Genomic DNA, 17,575 nt, shown 5'->3' on the forward strand with positions numbered 1-17,575 from the left:
TACGGAAATTCGTAATTTTTAATCTCTAGAGCAGAGTTTCTTGACTATATGAAATTTTAAATAAATGCATACAGATGAAAATTTTAATTTAAACAAAATCTCGTATCCACCTACGATACCAATGTACTAAAGGTTTAAACTTTTCGTGGGTGGAAGTCACATTAAAAAAAAAAAAAATACAATCTCTAACAGCAACTGCCGTGAGCTCTTAGAGAAAAAACTATATTTTTTTAAGTGACTTTCACCAATAAAGATTTTCAACGTATGGTACAGTGTGTGGGTTAAAGATATTTTTTCTATTTTTATTTTGCATACTCGTAATCTGGAGACTGCTCTCGAGACCAAACTTTTGCAAGCTATTTCAGGCTTCTAGTAAGCAAGCGGGAGAGGGGTTAACACCCGGGGATGAAATTTATCTCTCCTACCATATCCATACAATAGTGAGATTCGAACCTGCAGCCTGGAAAGCGGATATGTTAATCACTTCACCAACCAGACCAGCAAATGTCAAACAGATAATCGTTTTTAATAATAATAATAATAATAATCGTATGATGATACACGGCAGTGAGTCTCCTTTACGGGGAGGTACAGCACCATCTCATTCCTCCCCAAATTTTATCCGGGCTCCGGAACCGGCATAGCTTACGAATCAGACCTATGGCTGGGTCAGTATTCCTGACTGTAATCCGTGTGTGTTCACTGGACCGGTTTGCCTGCTTGCGGGATGAAAAACCCCAGATAAACTGGTGGGAAAAAACCCTGCTAAATAAAACGTCTGCTAAATGTCCAGAAATATAATCTAATGCAATCAACTCTGTCATATTATCTCTTCATTATATGCAACAGTTATTAGAATCTTCAATTATACGTGCAAATATGCTGTAATAGAACGCAGAGTTCCGATCCCATACATTTTGGGTATTTCTAAACCTACGGAAAAAGCTTGAAGTTTTTTCACCTGAAACCCACATATTTTCCTGTTAACAAAATTTTTAGCTTGTCGCTACAAAAACGAACTTTCTCCTCTGTCTCTAGCTAGTGTTTACCTAAGTGTAATGGAGGTGGTCTTCTCCATAGAAGCAGTTTTAACTAAGAATGTCTCTCTCCAAAAAAAAAAATAATAATAATAAATCAGAGGCTCTGTTACACCTTCTGAATATAAATCGAAACAAATGCCTCTATCTCGAAAGTATGTAAGATTCTTATCCTATGTAAATATCAAAAATGATTAATTATTTATTTGTCCTTCTAGCGCCTAGCACTTGCTGACATGGGTTAACCGATTGTTGCATTTACTTTGTATTCTGTCTCTTTGACTTGCTTGATGTTCTGTTAATGATGTTCTGTTAATTTCGGTACTAAATATTTTTTAATAATTTCAATAAAATTAGGTACTATGTCTAATGTGTTTTATTATCAATTACTATGTCGCAAGTACAACTGAAAAGCTTTACACTCTACAGACTTTTCCGCTGATTACAGTGGAAAAGTCTGTAGAGTTTTACCTGATGTAACTCCTAAATGTCACAGAACTTCCATTCATTCAGGATTATTAATAAACTAACTGTACATACATACGCTTCAAGTATCTTAGTAATATCACCATGCACGATATGCCAGCAACAGCGAAATCAGCGTTGTATTCATTATGCAATGAATAATGCATGTTTTTAGCTTTTATTTAGCACTATGTTTATTCCTTCTGATGTAAAGCCAGTGAGTTTCTTTGTATAAATATGCGTTAACAAAATACAGATCTATTGTGTTTTTATGTAAGGTAGAAACTACACTATTTGGAGTAAGAATAAAACAAACAAATAAAAATGCCACCTTACGTTCTCATTTCTATTATTGAACCTAGCAACAGATGTCAGGCATATATTTTATCCACGAATTCTTCAGCCATGAAAGAAAAGGCTAACTTTCTATCAATTTCGTGGGGATTGTTCACGCGATACTGCGCCAGTTATGTAGTTAATAACAACAAAATATCATCGCATTTTCTCTTCCGGAAACAGCTTATTCTCCATTTCTGAATGAGGGCATTCGATTCGAATCAGTAATGACAAGTGTTCCGTTATCATCAAAAGAAAAGTTGTGCTCGCTATAAAAGCAGACATCCGAAAATTCTTCTTTTATGTTGTCTTGACTTCATCTGTGTATTAAAAGAATCTGAACTACAAATCGAATATAGTTTTGTGATGTATTCGTTACTTCAAGTTTTTACCTAATGATTATAGCCCTACATCTATCATAATCGCAAATTTTACAATAGCATATTGCAGTATATGCATTGATATTTAGAGATATTTAAATATAATGTATCAGTGTAAATACTTGGAATTACTTTATAAGAATTCAGACAGAACATCTAAGTTTTATCGAAATATTTGTTATCGAATGAAGGCAAAATAAAGCTTTCGCTAACACATTTTAAGGTGTTTAGTCCTGTCTTTGTTAGCAATGTAGATATATTATTTAACTTCACTAAATGATGCTTGCCTTAGCGGATGCATAAATGAACATGAAAAAGACCACAGTCTAGAACAGGATTTAATCTTGAGATTACTAACTTCTTTTTTAAGCAAATCTACCTAAGAATGGTGGGAAATCCACAACACATATTAATACTTAAAGAATATCCATTATTAACATTATCATCATTTTATATTAATATTATTTATGTCTTTAATTTTAAGTGGGTGGGTGGGTGGGAGGATGGGAAAAATGCTTTTGCATAGACATTTTACATGAAATAAGTGACTTCGTAGTGCAATTGGAACATTGTGCCCAGAGTAATAAAAAGGATTAGATAAACCGGGACCAGTGCTCTGCAGATCAAACAGTGTTTTGCCACTTCAGATTTCCAGTATGCATGATGGTGATGTTACACCAGGCGGTGAAAGTTAGCACTAATTAATTTCACAGGTGAAAATAATTTTACCATCATTTATACCCCACTGTGAGAATAAAGAAGTACAGAACCCTTTGATATGAGGACTGTTGGAAGACAGAGCGCAAGTTGTGGGATTCAAATTAATTTTTTTTTAGTTTTTTTTTTCTTCTTTTCATTTAAATCTGAATATAATCATATATCAGTTCTGAATGAAGATTTGGAATGATACGTAGTCATAATTTATTTTGTTTCAAAATTCATATAAATATATTCTAAACGGTTTTTATAAGTAGGACTTTTGAGGTAAACATTTCATTCAAACTGATTAGGGAAAAACCAATCATCAGTTGTTAGTGTTTAACTGAAATGATGAGATATTCTGATTTACTAAATTACATGAAGCAACACATCGTGCGCGTTTAAATAGAAAGTGTTTTCACTGTTACTAGCTGCAGCGAGTTAAGAGTGCTACGTAGACGACACAGCCATATGATAACCGCTTAGAGAGTCACAGGAATAATAAATTCCCAGTGTGCACTTCATAAATAGGAAGCGGAGATGTGTAATCTTTTGCATTGCTGTGGGTAGCATAATCTACATACAGCTTCTTCCTGAAGGCACTTTAAAATACGAACGCCTAATCAAACAAAGGGCATATTGTTCAGTCTTCCTCCTCTTCAACATTAAAGTCAGTGGCGTTAGGTGGACCGGAAGAGACACTTGTCTGACTGCCTCCGCTTCGGATGAATGCACAGGAATCTCTTATGCAATAACGATAAAAGTAAATAATAAAAACAAAGGTCACTCAACTTACAGTTGAATATCTTCATGTAAGAGAGTTTAAAAAATTCTTCACTGAATGTCTCTGAAAAATCAAGAACTCGTAAACTGCATTCCTTCTATATTCAGAATTCTTCGCATAGTTTATTTTAACCCTAGAATTATAAATGGACATAAAGTTAGCGTTTACACTGGCAAGAGCAGTATCACCGGCCGTTTCTTAAACACGTTCCATTTTAGTTGTCTCATAGATATCCATCCGGAGGGAGGTTCACGCTGCTCAGCTTACTGTATTAACCAATTACTGTAAATCAGTCTGCACATCAATTTTACGCATGCTTTATCAGTAAAAACTGAACTGCAAATACAAAATTATCTTGCACTGTTAGTAATGTTTATAAATATTGATGATAACGATGCGTAGAAACTAGAGATTTGCGATCAGTTAATACAAAAGAAGAGCGTGATCTCTCCTGACTGGTATCTGATAAACAACTAGTTTAGTGATGACTGCTCGAAAAGGAGGAAATAAAATATGTTTGAGGAAAATGAGGAAAAATTATTCTTGGTAATATACAAGTCAACTTCGAGTATAAAAAGGACAAAAACTCTTTATATATATGGAAATAAATCTGTAGAATCATCTGAGTGTTTGTGCTACTCTTTCTTTTCGAGTGAAGTGTGATGGCTAATACAAGTGACATTTACGATTTCACGATTTGCTAATACGTTTACTGGAGCCAATTCATCCATGGATTCGCAGAATACGACGAAGACGTCAGACACTGTTGTCAGGAAATGCATAATGAGTTCACAATTTAGTCGTTCCATAATAAAGTGCTCTGCGGCGAATATACGATATATCGCAGTAATGTGATCCAGAGAAAATTTACATTATGTTGAGGAGCATAACCTATTTGATGTGGGTAATAATCAATAGTTGACCCTCACTTAGACCTACTGGACCTGTTCTCTTTGCTCTCCGGTAGATCAATCCACATATATGAAAAATGAACTACATGTTAGCCATGTAGTTCATCTCCCAACTTTACACTCTAAGTATAAGAGATTATGTGCAAATGCAATATGATTGAATTACGGGAGTTCTGAAAGGCATTTCCTGAGTCGTTGAATTGGTCGAGGATTCCAAACAGTTCCAGGATCCTGCTGTAAAAGCCAAGGGTGAATCCAATATTGTAGAACATGCGACAGTTCTTTGTTGGACTACATCACGGATAAGTTTTTGTGGACTGGGTTATGACATCAATGAAACACTCAGAGATGCTATACGCACAGTATTTACATTAATTACATGTTACGCTGAGGATGAAAGGCATACAGGACATGGCCATGGATTGTACTCTGTCGTGATAATAGTGGTCATTATACAGATGCATCAGATCAGCTCTAGTTGTCCTACGAGAAATAAAATATCGCAAGAGTATTATGGACTTCTCGATCACCCTATACGTACTCCTGTAGCGTTCAATGAGGAATCTATACTTTATTTTTCAGTATACCGAATCTGCGTATTTTTACCAATAAGAATACCAAGTAATGATATCAAGAGAATTTGATAAAACGCTTAAAAAATTATTCTTTGAATACTGAGTGAATTCAGACTGACACCCGCACAACTATATTAATGTTCGCTCTGTTTTAGTATACACTGCACATATTGGTGGTAAATCGCTTGCCGTTTCCATAGATATCCCACATAATAGACTACCTGTTAAATCCTAGTACGCGCTGACTCAGCAAGGTACTATTTCAGCGTTCAGTATAACATCTGCAGAGGGCCTATTAATATAAAAGATTTAGAAACCAATAACGATAAAAGGGACAACTGGACTGACCAACAGACTTCTGCGTATTTACTTCTGTTGAATGTCACAACACAGCAGTTCCTGCAACTGCGCTTCGACTGATGACCTTGCATCGCACGGCATAGAAAATAACCAATAACGGCCATGAACTGCCATAAAGAGTCGCATTTCGAACGACAAATCAATGTGAGAACGCCGCTTTAAAATTTTCTAAACCGAAATTTTTTAAGTTATTTAATTTCCTACACAGTGTTGGAAGGCTTAAAGAATTTCAAATTATTAAACTTATTAACTTAAATTTACCAATAAATTTACCAAATTTACAAAATTTACCAGTCTTGATAGAGCATTAAAAAGGAAAGATTGGATAACTGACGAAATTCTTTCTCTCATGGATAAACGCAGATCATATAAAAATCACAGTTCAACAAAATATAAAGAGGTTCAAAAAATTATTAAAGGCAAGATAAAAAAAAGCAAATGGATGAAAGAAAAATGTAGACAAATTGAAATTCTACAAGAAAAGCATGACAGTTTTAATCTACACAAAAAGCTGAAAGAGACCTCAGGTATATTTAAGAAAAAACAACTACGTGTCCTTCGAAACAAAAAGGGAGAAATAATATCCGAAAAAGATGACAAAATACAAGAATAGGTGAAATATGTAGAAGAAAACTCTTTTCTGATAACAGACAGAACCCAGAAAATACTTATGAACAGATGGACGGTCCATGCATTCTACGATCAAAGGTAGAATGTGCGCTGAACTCAGCTAAAAATGGTAAAGCCTTAGGCCCTGATAGAATACCAGCAGAAATAGAAAAGTTATTAGAAGGTGACAACATTGCTATATTAGTAAAGCTATTTAATAAGGTCTACGATACAGGCATATTCCCACAAGACTGGTTACAGTCGACTTTCATGCAACCTAAAAAAGCAAATGCGAAAACTTGTAATAACTATAGAATGATCAGCCTAATGAGTCATGTTCTCAAAATGTTCCTGAAAAATAATTCAAAAAAGAATATACAGAAAATGCGAAGACACCCGAACTGGGTGTCTTCACATTTTCTTCACATCTTCATATTTAGAAGAAACACACGTATAAACCACAGTGAAAATTATTTACAATTAAACAATTTTCACTGTGGTTTATACGTGTGTTTCTTCTAATTATGAACGCACCACAGGTTTCGTTATTTAAAAAAAAAAAAATCTTCATATTTCGACTTTGGAAACGGTTTGAGAACAAGAGAGGCGCTTTTCTGCTCTCAAATCTTATTCCAAAAATGTATTGATCAAAACAAAGAAGTATTCATTTGCTTCATTGACTTTGAGAAAGCATTTGACAAAGTCCAACATACTAAAATGATTGCACTATTAAAGAGAATTGGATTAGATGGTAAAGACATCAGGATCATTCCAAACTTATATTGGAACCAAAAGGCATCTGTTCAAGTTGATGACATTATTACAGACCCCATTAACATCAAACGAGGAGTAAGGCAGGGATGTGTGCTGTCACCTCTTCTTTAACATATACTCAGAAGCCATATTTCAAAAAATCTTAAAAGGAAGAGAGGAAGGGATTAATATAAATGGTGAAATCATCAGTAACATCCGATATGCTGATGACACAGCTCTCCTGGCTGACAATATTCAGGATCTTCAAAATCTTCTGGAACTAGTGAATGAAAAGAATGAAAAAATGAGATTAAAAATAAATATCACCAAAACTAAATTCATGGTCATAAGCAAGAAACCAATTCTTGATTCATCACTTTCTTTAAATGGGAAACGAATAGAAAGAGCGACAAAGTTTAAATATCTCGGATGCTAGTTAAATGAAGAATGCAATCCAGAAATGGAAATAAAAGTTAGAATTGAAATGGCAAGAAAAAAATTTCTCCTGATGAAAGCAACACTCTGTAGCCGCAACTTAGAGTACGCATGGTTAAATGCTATGTATGGTCTATACTGCTGTACGGTACAGAAACTTGGACCTTGAAGACAACATGAACTGAAGCCTTTGAGATGCAGTTATACAGACGAATGTTAAAAATCCCATGGACAGCAAAAACGTCCAATCAGGAAGTACTGGAACAAATGGGGAAATCACGTGAACTTTTAGATACCATAAAAAGAAGGAAAACTGCATATCTTGGTCACCTACTTCGTAATGAAAAATATAAAATACTTCAATTGCTTATAAAGGGGAAGATAAATGGAAGAAGAGGACAAGGAAGACGAAGAAAATCTTGGCTGGCAGACAGTGGACTGGCATGAGCTCTAAGGGACTGTTTAGAGTGGCTGAGGATCGCTCAAAATTTGCCAAGGTGGTCGCCGACCTCCGATAGGAGATGGCACTCAAAGAAGAAGAACTTAAATTATTGTTTTTCCAAGTAACTTATTGTTTCTCCATATAAGTCCGAATTAACAGACCTACCACTCGATTCCATTTAGGGGGTTAAGCAGAATTCGCTCTAGTTGTTTACAGAAATAAAAGTTTGTAAATACTGAAAAGTGGTTCTGTATGCAAATTTTCAGGCACTATCACCCAATACGTTACTTAATATCTGTAGTCAGTAGGTCAATTTCCAATTAATAACATCCGTAATATATATCTTTTCAAAAAAAAATCATTTAATTATTAATGTATCACTCATTTTGCAGAGATGCACGGGGAAAAAAAGAAAGATAGAAAAAAGACTTATGATTCTAATTATTTAGTTCTCATCAATTAAAATTAACTTTTTAAAGAAATTTTAGTTTATATTCATAGAAGTGGGATGCATCATTTTGTATTTTCCGTTACATTTACTTATTTCATTTCACTGCCTCTTCCATTAATGGATGCCTTGTGATCAAGTACCTTGGCTTTTCAAATTTAATTTATGATCTCATAATGCAATTAATTCTACTGCATACTATGCTTGTGAAATATGTAATACCTAGCTGATATACCTGCTTTGCAGAGGAAGGGGACTAAGTTTACAGAAAGAAAAACCCTGTCACCTATGTACGAAATCGACTAACTGGCAGCATCTCCACCTGAAAAACTAGTGTTGTCTACATCATATACAGGATTGGTACTGAAGTTTTTTTTTTAAATCAAAAGAGAGTTGTCACTACTGAAGGCTTTATTTAATTATTTAATTTATTATTTATTCAATTTTAGCTTTATTTCAAGTTAGAAAAGTTATTCTGTAAGTGCATTTTTGTGATTTCAAAGAAAACTCATTTCTTCATCTATATTAAATACTTTTTTTCTACAAAATACCTCTCATCTTGAAAAATCAACTCAAAGTACCGCTTTTCTCTAAAGAAAATCAACTTCATATCCTTTAAAAACATCCAGTAAAACAAACAAACAAAAAAAGTAATGAACACATACATTTCACACAATCCAGTTATTCATACAAAACCTCATTTCCTTAGAGCTCATTTTAAATAGTTTTAATCCCCCAATTGCTCTCCACACACACAATCACCTGAATTGCCTTCTGCTCCCTTTCTTGAACTTTAAACTCATGGGCTAGAAACTTTCTCTACTTAAAGAAAGGAAAGAAACATATCCCTCTATATGTTCCTTTAAAAAAAAATAATAATAATAAATCAACGCATAGTGATAGCCACTCTGACAAAGTAATCTTACTAACCCAAAGTTATGAAGGGGCAAACCTTGCAGTACTCAAATGATTCAAAAGTCACTATTTTTCCCTAACAAATGCCTTAAGCCAATATCCGATTAAATACAAAACATATCATGGTTCAGGTAGCAATTTGAGCTGGTCGCTGCAAGGTTACAAAAGTTATACTTATCAAATTGCATTCAGGAATCATTGTTTTGTGACAATGAATGGTATCGTGACCTATACAGTGACCTGTACCTTGTACAGATCATTGTTTTTATTTATTTCGAATGATGATACAACGGCTGTGATTCCCTTTTTACGGATAGGTACGGCATCATCTCAATCCCCTCTAATTTTATCCGGGCATAGCTAACGAATCAGGCCTATGGCTGGATCTTAAGTATTCCTGACTGTAATCTGCGTGTGTTCACGGGGCCGGTTTGCCTGTTATGGGGAAAGAAAAACCCGAGTTTCCGGGTGAAAAAAACCCATCTACCTCCGTATGAGACTGGCTAACTCACCTTTCGTCGAAAAGGACTAGATAAAGGTTCCTCACGTCACGGACGGGAATCGAGCCCAGGGCTTTCCGACCAAAGGGCTTCATCTATACCGACTGAGCTACGGAAACTCCTAAGGTCATTGTGAACTTCTGTGTCTTTATAAGACTTAGACATGCAGCACGACCAGTGGAAGTATGGCATCGTACAAGAAGCAACTCCACATCATTGCATGGTCCTCTGCAAACTTCATCGTTAAGAAACGTACTCAGATTAAAAGCATCTTTGGGCATCGTCCATATCCAAACACGCGTATCAGACAAGAAGAGCGTGTAGTGATCCGCCGCTCCACAGGAACGATTGCTTCCCGCTTTAGTTTTGTGTACCTTGACTGATACCAATCGACAGTATGTGTGTATTCGCTCTTTGCACTTCCAAAAATTTAGTGGTGTTAGGACGAAATGAGATAACATCCTCTTCAAAAAGCATCGGCTCCTTCATTCAGTATTTTAGACCAGCCCAGCGACATCTTGGTTTCAGTGTCATCAACTGACTTTTATTTCTTCAGAAAGCTGCCAATTGTGGACTTAGGAATGTTTAACTACTGTGCAATAGTACACGTGCATACACTTTTCCCCATTTCCAACTATGCAACTATCATGTCGCTTCGAATAGCTCTTAATTCTCAGTACCCATCGTTCGGCATAATAGCATCGAAATGATTTTCGATTAACTGCTTACTAATCTGCTTTATAAACCACAAAATTTTAGTCTTGGGTACTGTAGCATCCATTTTCGTGCATTCGGAAGGATACTCCGTGGCTTTCAGTTATAGCTTTCAAACTTTCTGAAATAGAAAACTGGCAGCAACTCTTTCAGGAAGTGACGGATGTACAGAATAGTTGCTGAGGTTTTTCGATGGTTATTGAAATAAACAGACAAAATACGAGTTTTTTTTCTGATTTTTAAAAACATTATCAGAAGTTTCTCCAAAACACTAATAATATATTCAGTTGAGAATACTGTGAAAATCGATCCATATTTTATTGCCAGATTAAAGAAATTTTCTTGACTCTGGCAGTTTTGAAATTCAGCAGAGACCTTATGAGAAAATAATCTTCGGCATTAGAGTCTTGCACCACTTAAAAAATACAAACTCTGCCCAGGAGCCCGTAAATTTACATTTTATTATTGGACCGATTAGGTTTCGCTGGCCCAACAGCTCCTAGTGGCTCCTGGGTAGAGTTCGTGTTCTTTTAAGTAGTCAAGCTAAGTAGCTCCTATGCCTCTGCTAAATTTCGAACTTTCTGCTAAATCTGTGATAAAATTTCGAAACTTTTATTAAGTTTCTTTAATTTGTCAACAAAATACGAATGAATTCATAATATCCTCCAAATGAATATCTTTAATATATCAAAGTGAAGCCTTTTGAATCTATTTTTCATTATTTCACTAATAAAATATTTTCTAGCAGTTCCGTTTAAAAGTATAACAATATTTAACAAGTATTTAAAGCTGCAATTTATCAATGAAATCATAAGCAACTTCATAATGAATGGAATTATACATAGTTAACCAGAATAATATTTTTTTTATGTACAACTCATGAGAATGGGAATACCATCTCGGTATTCCCATTCTCGTGAGAAAATAATGCTCCTTTTGATAGTAAAAGAAGTTTGAAGTATTGAAGTTTAGGGGGCACATTGCAAAAGTGGCTAAATCAGCTCATCAAATCACTTGGCATCTGAAAAATACTTTAACCAGCAGAGACAAACAAGTTATTGTTCCTCTGTATCGAGCCTTGATAAGACCCCATCGAGACTACTGTGCCTAGATATGGGCGCCAGGGTTTCTTCTTGATGGGGGAGGAGGTGGAGAGGATCCAGAGACGAGTGACCAAGATGATAACAGGTCTATCGAATGAATCTTATGAGAACAGGTTGAAGATTTGTGGGTTGCAAAAATTAGTTGATAGGCGGAAAAGGGGTGATATGATTGAGACATTCAAATTACTGAAGGGTTTCTATAGGATTAATCTAGAAGATATTTTTGAGAATAGGACTAGTGGTGGGAGGACTAGGGGCCATATATGGAAGCTGGGCAAGAATGTGGTTAGCAGGGGTGTTAGAGCTAGGTTTTTTACTTGGAGAGTGGTGAATGAGTGGAATAAGCTACCAGAGTCTGTTGTGGGTGCTACGACCGTGAATGAGTTCAAGGCAAGGTATGATAGATACTGTGTGAATGTCGAATAGTTGTTCTTGACATGATGTTTGGGCCTCCGTCGATGAGTCTGTAGACTCCTTGGAGTTGCCCAGAATAATAATAATAATAATAATAATAATAATAATAATAATAATAATAATAATAATAATAATAATAATAATAAAAGAAAACTGAGAATGTCTCGTGATTAAAAAAAAAATGCTGACAAACCCGAAGCTCGTGTTAGAGAACGCATTGAAATACCCTTTGATAAAAATATCTCCTGATGCACGAAGATATCATAATTTATGGTGGAGTGCTGTGTGAACCAGGAACCCCAGTACATATCATACTACGATATTATTGATGATCAAGGATATCCTTCCTATATCAAATGCACACGGCCATTTTGAGAAAATTAAATCAATCACTAACTGTATTAAGTAATGTCGAACGACGTATCCTACTGTACTTCGACCTTGGACTTCCTAGAGATCGGGTTGAAGTTGATGACCACTTAGGCATCTGAGTAAGCTCTGAAGAGTTCAAATGGCAATGACCTGACGACCCAGTGGACACGAAATGCGTTAACGGGAAAGGAAATGCGTAAATTCCAACCCTCTCTGCCCTGGTATGCTCCTGCTACCAGTGAAAGCGGAGTGAAAAACCAGACAAGGACATTGCTATGACAACGAACACATCGCTACTAGTGTGTTCTATTCCTCCCCGGAGAAGTAGGACAGACGGAGGAAGTACTTCTAGGTCAGCATGTTTATGTCCACGTGTATCTGTTCGCAAGTGGATGTGTCACCTTTGTAAGATCAGCTATTGCTATTTAGAAAGCTAAATGTTTGTATCTTGCAACAAAAAAAAAAAAAAAAAATGAAAAAAATAAACCTGCCATCATATTATGAGAAGTTATTGTATATCTTTTACACCACACTCATTGACCTTGAACCGGACTGATTTCTTAAGCTGTTGGATTTGGCTACAAAATCAAATTTACATAAATGTGCTCTTTGAATATTTTTCTACTACTACTACTACTACCACTGATAAAGTACACTGTTAATATAAATATATATTTTTTATTTTAAACTGTTACAGGAGAAGTGTAATTATTAAATGTCTGTCTGTTCCAAGTTCTTAGAAAACCTTTTGTAATGAAGTAAATACTAAAAATGTTTTTTTTTTCATTTATTTATTTTTTATTTATTTTCAATAAATAAAAATAAATGTAGAACGCTGTTCATGTTTCCATAAAGTTTAAGTTACGAAAGGATTAATTTTGATTTGTGATTGAAATGAAAACAAAAATACATAAAGAGAAAACGTTATCTGTAATCTTTTGTAAATATGCAACATGATAGAGTGCATTATTTATCTCTAGAAACTTATCGCCATATACTGAATTTGTCACTGTCTTAACCACTGTCTTAACTATTGTGCATTTAAATTATCATTAAACTTACTGGATTAACTGTAATTTGTATGCGAATTAGTAAGGGTTTTTTTTCTGGAAAGAATTTCTAATTACATTTAATTAGTATTCCTGGATTAACCTGAGTGCATAGTACCTAGTGAACAGAATATTCTCTCTTAAAAAAAAAGGGGGGGGGGGGATATTAGACCAAGCTTGTGTTACAGTTGGTAACTTGTTCTGTGTACTTGAAGTCTCTGAAGAGGCGATAGTTACTTTGCGTGGGCTAATGTTTTGGTGATAGCTGTTTACCTATTGAAAAGTGAGGAGAGATTTAGTATCCTTGATTGATCCCTTGACTACTCCAATCCATTCAGTTAACCTTGCACCTGTTTTTACAGTAGTCACTTGCTCACTGTGTGAGTTAACTAATAATCTGATGCAGTTCTTCCCACAATTTAACCTGTTGGAAGCTTTCAAAAGCCTGTCAATATTCTGCAAATCATTTAATCAAAAGCAGTCTAAAGTCTATACTTCTTGGTTGTTTGCTAAGGTCAAGGATCTGATCTGTGGTGTCCTTTCTAAAACGCATCTGATCCTCAGGAATGTAGTAGAATCATGAATGTAGATTAAACTAATAATTCCATAGTTTTTGCAGTTCTTCATGCACCCTTTTGATGGAGCGCTATACAGTAAATATGAATCGATGAATATCGGTCTATAAATAGATTGTTATGAATATCAATCAATAAGCACTCATCCCTCCAGTCTCTTGTGGCCTTAATTAGCTCTGCCCTGAATTCCGTCTGCACGCTGAGTTTTACTGTTCCTTAGCACTTCGTGCTTAAATTTAGGGTTACAATTCAAAATGCTCCTGAACTGTTGGTTACACACTTTTCACCTGTCTTTAATATTCTGTTCTTCCATCAGAAACACGAATCTGCATGAAAACATTGAAAATCGAGGCTCACAACATGGGTTTATGAAAATTAATAAGGTAACCACATGTAAATCAAAATCAAATTCCTTTCTTTTTTTATAAAGATTCCTTAATACGTAAGGGAAAATAAATAGAGATGTTCAATATCAAAATTCCATGGAACATAGGAACAAAATATCTCGGCATCTACCTGGACAGATGTATACGTTGCACCGATTACACTAACGCACCTTTAGGAAAGCAACCAAAGCAATCGCACAATTGCATCCCATGATCAACCGAAGCAGCATGCTAAACGCAAGAAGCAAGTTGTTACTCTACCTCAGCATTTCTCAAAGTGTGGTACGCGTATCCCGGGGGGTACGCGAAAGGTCTTCAGGGGGGGGGGTACGTCGCAATTTTCGGCTATGCATCATTAACGCAAGGAATCATTATTAAGAAAAAAATAACTATTTTACACGTATATATTTCTCAATAAATTATATACTATGCATGAATTCTCCTACTCGAATTGCGAGTTACTATCGCCACGATGTTAACCTCCTGGCGATAGTAACTCGCTCCCTGCAGTTAACAACACGCCCTCCCCAACAGCATCACTATGCTGAAGACACAAGAAAACAAGTAGTTTTATTGTACCACTCAATAAGGTACAGAGACATTTTGCAGGCTGTGTAATATATTTCTCAACAAATAGTGCAATTAGAGACAACTGGGATAAAAAGAGGACTAAATAATGAATCACATCTCCCCTCCAACAGAAATTGCTGTATAGACTCAAGCAAAACCATATGTTGCCGGTGAAACATATGGTTTTGCTTGACACAACCCCCCGTCGTGAACGTGTTGAAACTAAAAAATACATAGTGAATGTGTTTCAGATATTATAGAATTCGGTTGAAGATAATTAGCATTTCAACTCAACTATTGGCTTGCCTTTCTTTGGTTCGCGTGATCTTTTGTTAATACCGCACCAGTCATATGCACTTCTTTATAGTCGCTCTATCTCTACTGGCCTACCATTGCTGTCTGCTTCGCGCTCTGCTTTTACTTCTCATTAGTCATTTGTGAAGGTTTGGTCATTATGTATCTCAAGTCTTGTAAATTACTGGTAATTTTTTCTTGAAATAATAGGAAAGAAGATGAAGCTATTTAGGTAGATGACTTTGACGATGAGCACAAGGAAACTGTTCTCGATGCCAAAAGTAGCGATAGCGAATAGGAGCTTCTTGGCAAGACACACCATTTTCAGTTTTATTCTGAAAACTTTAGTTTCCGAAAATCCCCGCATACATATCGCACCACGATTTTTCAGCTTTAATTTTGGGAAAAAAAGTGCGAGTTATATTCGAGTAAATAGGGTAAGGGTAATTTTTTTAGCTTTAAAATTCTTAAGTATGGATCATTGGTTAAAGATTGGATCTATAAAACTCTCAAAAGAGAGCAATATAGCAAATGCAAGTAGCTGTAAGCAACAAGAAAACGTTGATATTGCATCTGGATCAAATGAAATTGATATGGGTGTGTCGTCTGACATCTCTACAGGACCAACTAGGAAGAAGATGAAAAATCTTCGTAAGTGTGATATGAATTACATGAAATGTGGATTTTCATGGACGGGAAACGAAGAGGAACCTATTCCAAATTTTGTTCTATTAAAAATAAATCATATTTTTTGTTTACATGAACGTATAAATTCAAATTAAATAGACATTTACAATGAAATATACTTTATTTATTTATTTATTTGTTATTTTGATAAGGGGGTACTTAGTAATAATGAAAATTTAAGAAGGGGTATCTGAAGTTTGAGATACACTGCTCTACCCGATGGAAGACGGATACTTACATACGCCTCACCGGCTTGGAGTCACACAGCCAGCTCTGCCATTCAAAGACTATAAGGAGTGCAAACTAAGTGCCTGCGCATGCTGATAATAGACGCAACATGGTCCATCAGGAATGAACAGATGCAATTAAATACCAGCACTCCAGATACCCGCTCCATTTTCCACTCAGTACTTCGCAGATGCCTCTACCCGCTCAAACCAACTCATCAAACAAGCTACAGACTACAACGAAAGAGACCATTACAACCACAAACGACCAGAAGTCATCCTCCTATCTGCAGATCACGTCTAAACTTACAGCCCCAAAGGATGATCATAAAAGGGAAAATGAAACATTTATAATATTTATTCCTGTCATAGGATTCTTTTGAAGAGTTCCACGACTTGTTCAGGTGAGTGAGTTGTTGTAAACTGTAAAGAAGTCTCCCTCTGAATTCCTGAATTTGGGGAAGAAGTTTTTTTTTCCCTTCGTATCTCGCATTATATAACAGAGGTCAATGAAAAGTTATGCTCTGAGTTAAAAAATAAAATCCGTGAACGTAACCCTTTCGTAATATGAGGATATTACATGAACCAGTTCAAGAAGGCAACGCTACCGCCTTCCGAAGCAGCTTCAGTAGAAGATATCAAAAATTATGTTTATCAATTCTTCCGGCATTTTCATCAGAATACTCCAGGATAACTTATAAAAGAACGGGAAATAGTGAGACCAGCTTTCTGGTGAATGTTCTTATCGAGACGTTCAGTGACCTTTACGAACGGATCTACGAGTAATGTGAAGTGATCTTTAACTGCTGCAAAACGGAAACTAGCAATAGTAAATGAAATGTGGTGAGATTTTAAAGTTAGTTTGAAAGACTAATGTGTTGACTGCGTTTGGAGTAATTACGACAGGGTCAAATTTCCTTATCGCAAACGTAAGATAAGGAAATATACGTTACTGCACCAGCCTCCTGACTCTAGTTGTATAATGCTCAGATAAATGAAGGCGGGTACTAATGAAAAAGTATAAATCAGAGGTTCCCAACCGGGAGGAGTTTCAGAGTTTCAGGGGAGGGGGGGGGGGAATGGGAACGATAGTGGGGATGGATTATTATGTGTTAGGCACGAATTTTAAAAACTGTATGCTTTACAAATAAAAAAAGTTTTCTTAATAGTTTATCATTATATTTCATTTTTTTAAATTAATGGGTGTAGTTACTGAAGCCATTAGACAGAATTAACTATAGCTTGAATCCAAGCCAGTGGCGCACCCAGAGGGGGGGGAGGCCAATGGGCCTTGTTCCCCCAGAGAAAAAGGGAAAAGAACACTAGAAAATTTTCCAAAAATCTTTTCCTAATTAAAATTAATTTTTTTTTAATTATTTATGTTGTATCGTGTCTTCTATTTCTATACTACTTATGAATTAGCGATCATTGCAGATGCTCAGTCATAGGTCGTATGCGATGCGTAGTGTGTGCTCTCAATTTGGGCCCCCCCCCACCCCCATCCAAGATTAAATCCGATGTGCCCCACTGATCCA

This window comes from Typopeltis vanoorti, chromosome 21, assembly GCF_054136105.1.
Source record: "Typopeltis vanoorti isolate ZY-2024b chromosome 21, IOZ_Tvanoo_1.0, whole genome shotgun sequence".
Classification (NCBI taxonomy): Eukaryota; Metazoa; Arthropoda; class Arachnida; order Uropygi; family Thelyphonidae; genus Typopeltis; species Typopeltis vanoorti.